Below are 5,672 nucleotides of genomic sequence, written 5' to 3' on the forward strand. Positions count from 1 at the left end.
ACCCAATAATGAGGTAACTGGAATGATGTGGAGGTGGAATGGAGGTGACATGAAGGTAAAATGTGAAGATATTGGTGAATAATGGAGTGAAAATAGCGACCATTGTGAGGCCCAACATCTGCCCCAAACTGAAGGTATTGCATGTCCTCATGCAATCTATTACATTACTTTTTGGTACTTGAGCTTTGGCTTAAACTCTGCATGATATCATTTACATAACTTTTGCAAAGCGTTATTTTGATGAATTACAACTTGGTTGGTTCTTGTGTTTCTACCATATTTTGTTTGTTGCATTCAATGTATGATCTTTGCATATTGGTAATGTGATTTTTGTTGCAGAGTATTTTTGTAGGAATGCATCATGGTTGGTTCTTGTGTAACAACCATGATTGTATTGGCATCCAAATATCTTTTAAATACTTTCGTCAAAGCCATTTGTATGCTCATGTAATAGTGAATATATTTTGAAGGTAAGTGGGGTTTAGAATGTGATATATGACTGTGGATATGAATGTGACAAAGCATGTATGTAAATGTATCCTTCCCCTTAAACGGATGGTTTGGGCAGTTATGTGAAATGGGGAAAAGAAGGGGAAAGAAAGTGAAATTTTTCCAAAAAATTATTATTCTAACTTTTCAAGGAATTTAATGGTTAAAAGTTAGAAAATATCATACCTTATCTTACCCTTCCAAAAATGGATGAGAGTTGTGCACGTGTGGCGGAAAAGGTTGTTGTTCATAGTCCTCTTTACTTGGTTGGGAAAATGGTGGGTGAATCATGCATGTTCAGCTGCCACAATTCTACTCGGAAGCTTCTTCTTCAAGTTGTGGATGAAAGATGGATCTGTATTGTCGTATCGGCTGCTAGATCCTCTACTACTAGATGATGAATCTGAGGAGTCCGCTGAATATGGCTGAAAGTCGTATCTGCTGCTGGATCCTCTGCTGCTGGATGATGAATCTAATGAGTCTGCTGAATATGGCTGAAAATATATAAGGCTTGGAAGGTATACAAAATATATAAGTTACATTTCCCTCCCGGCCTTATTGATTGACTTGTCCTCAAGTGATGGCAAACAGAAAAACAATGAAAAGAAATTGGCTTCATCTGCTACAAAATATGGGTCTTTAAGTCTTCAACGCTCGATGGCACAAATCTTACTGTGTGATTAAATGTGTCGATGTCGAACATAGCAAGAAGTTGTTGACTTAGTGGCCGTTAATGAATGCCCCTAGCCAACACAAGAGCTCCCACCATTGATTCCAATGGGAGTCAGGATGCCTAACACATCTTTGTAGGTATGAATAAATTTGTCGTAGTCGAGTCACCTACAAGATCCAACGAACAAGGGATATTAATGTACTCCCATTTTTCATTGGCAAGAGTACTTGCCATTAAGGCATGCAAGCCTCTAGGTGTTTTTTCAATAATACTTTAGACTCTAGGACTTTGACTCAAGCAGGGTTTTATTGGTAGAAATGAAGGGGAATGATAATGAAAAGGAAAATGCATGGTGTATGAATAAGAACTCTTGCTGTGAAAAATGGATATGGAAGTGTCACGCCTGATGGATGTACAATTGGTGGAATTCAAAATCTTTTTCAGAAAGGGAGGTGGAAGGTAGTGGTTGTGGAGATGGATTTGTCTTCAGAATTTTTCATGAATTTAGTCTTTGGAAGACTAATTGTCGTCACAATGTAATCTCCTGAATGATCACTTTGTTATCCTGTAACCTGTAAAAACCTTGGCAGAAAGAAAACATAAGTTTGTTCAAGAAGAATTGCGCATTTTCTTCATGATTCTTACGCAAAAATTTCATACCAAATAAAACAGATTTAAGAGAAATCAAAGTGGTGAAAGTAACTCAATTCATGATATCAATTTCAATCCATTCTTAAAACAACCCTGAAAAATAGTACTCCCTTTTTGTGTCAGATAACTCATGTGCTTGGCAATTCTGTCCTGCATATTAGTGCATCATAAAGCATGCAACATAAAGATGTGATGCCAACTAAAAGCTATCAGAAATAATTATCGTCTTGAGAATCCTCCAATCGATTTTCGAAATGTGTTTCCAAGTATCCTATTTTTTATTTTCAAATCTGGGTGAATTTTTGTGAATTTTTTTTATTTTTTTATTTTTATTTTTTTATTATTATTATTATTATTTTTTTTTATTTTTTTTTTAATTTTGTTTTTTTTAAAACAACAAATTTTAAAAATAAAATTGTAAAAAAAAATTTATTTGTTATGTTGATTTTATTTAGATTTTTGTTTAAACAATAAATTAAAAACATAAATTTTTAATTTATTATTTAAGTTGAAAATTTTTTAAAATCAACAAAATTTTATTTATTAAAACCTAAGAAAGAAAAATGCTAAAAATATACTATAACTAAAATGATTTTTTTTTTAATTAAAAATAAAAATAAAAATAAGGAAATCTTTTTTATTTTAAATAAAAATAAAAATTATTTTGTGTTGTTTTGATTTTTGTATTATCCAAAATATTACACAAAATATTTTTTTTATTTTTGTTTAAATAAACAAAAACAACACTACAAAATATTTTTTTTTTTTATTCAAATAACAAATTAAAAACAACACACAAATTTTTTATTTTTATTTAAATAACAAATTAAAAACCATTGTTTTTAATTTATTATTTATGTGGATTTTTTTATATTTTCTTTTAGTTGTAAATAAAAATAAAAAAACTAATTAAAAAAACAAACCGTAAACTAAAATGTTTCACAACCGTAGAGCTCACAACTACCACGCGTTGCTGTGATTGAGCCACTGAAGAAGGTAATCCTGATGAACATATCTGATGCTTCCTCTGCATGCACACGGGTAAAACAGAGGATTCTCCAAGTCTCCAGGCGTTCGGCATATTCGACAAACATCTTCGTCCTCCTCCGCCGTTTCGTCAAATCTGCTTTCACAAAAGTTTCATAATGTACAGTCAATACAATGGAAAGAGAAAGCCAGAACCGGAAAAGGAAAAATGCCTGTCAATTACATATCGTTTATGGAGATAGAGCGCATTTCCCCTCTCTAATGTAGATAGTGTTTCAGTAGGCAGCATTCAGAAATTTACATCAAACAATTAGTGCCAACTTGAAAAAAAAAATTACACAACTATGTCAGCCCTAAATCCAAGTGTGGATCTCTCAAAGACATGTGAGGCGGTGTCCTCATCCAAAGATCCAAGCTCTACAGGTGGTGGAAAGCATTGAGACAACTCGAGTGCATATTGTTGAATGGCCTGGGTTTGAACACAATAGATTTGAATTGTTCCTTCCCCATCAGCGACATTCTCACTTGTGGCCGTAAAGCTCAAAATGGGCATTGTTACAGAAAATTCTGCCAGATAGTCTATGCGGGTGGCTAAGGGCTTCAAACCGTATTCCATGTGTACTGCATAGATGGCATTCCTTTTTGCATTTGCTAATAAAATCACACTTGCACGGGGCACAACCAAGACTCGATTAAAAAATGCTTCTTCATTCCATGATTCCAGAGAACTTTTAAGTTCAAGGGTTTGAATACACTGCCATTTTCCAGAACTTGAGGGGGAAAACCGACCATCTGGACTTGCACAAACCCAAAGCTTCAATTCTTGATTAAGTGGACCCGTTGTTAAAAGAACTACATGATCAGGAGAATGCGGTATTGTAAGAAAACCAACTGAACCAACAGGCTTTCCATCATGAGGCTTAAATGCTACAACTGGAAGCATCTTCTTATCACCCCAAATTTTCACCATGCCATCCTTAGACACTGAAGCCAAATAAGTCATGTCCCAGTGATATATTGACAGATCCGTGACTTCTCCATCATGTTTTCCAATGCAATATACGCCTTCTGCTAGACTATCAATGTGGCATTTAACAGGATTATCTGCTGAAAAGACACCACCAGGTGCAGCTGACCTCAATTTGGCAACGTCTATTTTCAGCAAACAATTGTTGATACCCACAAATAAGACATCCCTCTGCTGAGAATGCCAGCAGACACGAGGATGAACAGACTCCCAATCCCCCAAGATCTGAATGGCAAAAACAATTTGCTCTGTTATCTGTGTTTTACCATCATCTCCTAGGCTTTCCTCAATTTTCCATTTGAAAACCCTTCCATCAGAACTTGCACTTGCTAGGAGATGCACATTATTGGAAAAAGAGGCCATATCAGTGACCCTCTGCAAGTGCCCTCGAAGCAGCGCTCTGAGTGCAATATTTATATTAAGAATACGAATATTGCCCGCACGCAGGCCATAGCAAATATAATTCATGTTGACAGCAATTTGCTGACCGCCAACTAGAAGGGGATCCGACGTGTAAACTGTAATCGGCGAAACTTCAAGTTGAGGCTGAGCTTCTTCTGCTAACCGAAGATCAATATCATAGATAGAATGATCTTCATGGAGAGGCCTTCCTCTTGGGAGCTTAGAACTCAATAACCTACTGGGTGTACGCTGGGGAGCCAAATTCACAAGAGGAGCCGTTGGTATTGTAGGTGGTGTCAAAGCCATGGGTTGCAGGGAAGCTTGAAACGGTTCCACTGAACTTATAGTAGGAGGAAGTTCGAGGGAACTTGGTGTAGAATCCGCCACCTGTCTATCATGTAATCGGCATGCAAATTGAATGCAAAGAGAGCACAAGCAATTTCTCAGCAACTACTCCATGGATTTAGCCTGTATAGAAGGCCACCTCAACCGAATTCCTTAATGCTCTGGATTTTCAACCAGCTTTTCTCCAGCAATTAAATGCTTTGAATCGGTTGCGGTTTATGGCAAGAAAGAGCGCCGGAGCGTCGGCAATGGATTCCTCACATTCAACGAGATTGGGTTCACATGAATGTGGTGAAAGCAAGAGTTGACTAAATATCGATCTCGTCTTTTTGAGCTTCTGGATACATGCCTGAAGTCACCACTTTTGCCAGCATATTTAGCTGCAGCATTTGCAAAGAAATTGAGCAGGCTAGCACTTTCAGCACCTCTATCAGAGTCACTTCTTGTGATTGCTATCATTCATAATCTTCTTCGGAGGCATCCTTCAATCAATTGTTTGGTGGATCGGCAAGATATGGATGAAAATGAGGCAACTAAAACCACAGAGCTAGATGAAAATATTGATGAGTCTTGTGTAACTCATTCAGGAGCGAAGAAAGAGATACTTCAAAGTGCAGAGTTCACTGTGGGAGATAGAAACTTTGCGACGCCATTATTGCCCAGCTGTCTCCAGATTTGTTGCATCCCTTGAAAATGATTTGACAGTTAGAGCTAAGACAACTGAAGTTGTTGTCAAAGACTTCAGCTCGGGATCTTATGGTACCATCTTTTCAGAAGAGGTTGGCCGCAGAATCAAACAAGTTCGACTTGCATTCTACAAGTCTGTACCATCTACTCTATTTCATGAAAAAAAAACAGCACAGATTGATGATCCAGCTTTAGATTTTGTAGGGTGGAGTTTTACCACTTCTGTAACCAAAGCAAATTAACTCCACTGTCATCCCATTTGAAGATCATCAAGTTCCAATTGGATTCTACCCAGTGAAGATGGTATGGTACCACTCAATCTGTTGCTGGCCAGAGATATTCTCCAAACGCTTTGACTATTTGCAAGCTCTTTTAATGGCCGGCATTCTCCAAAGTTCTCCACCATGTCAT

The 5,672-nt window shown here is 36.9% G+C and overlaps 1 pseudogene; it reads right to left on the reverse strand.

Annotated features, from left to right (window-relative positions):
* Window positions 1-2,773: 2,773 nt before the first annotated feature.
* Window positions 2,774-5,033, reverse strand: LOC149265121 (enhancer of mRNA-decapping protein 4 pseudogene; annotated as a pseudogene).
* Window positions 5,034-5,672: the final 639 nt, after the last annotated feature.

Source organism: Pinus tabuliformis, chromosome 6 (assembly GCF_031772625.1).
Source record: "Pinus tabuliformis cultivar Carrire ecotype Pingquan chromosome 6, CPIR1, whole genome shotgun sequence".
In the NCBI taxonomy this organism is placed as follows: domain Eukaryota; kingdom Viridiplantae; phylum Streptophyta; class Pinopsida; order Pinales; family Pinaceae; genus Pinus; species Pinus tabuliformis.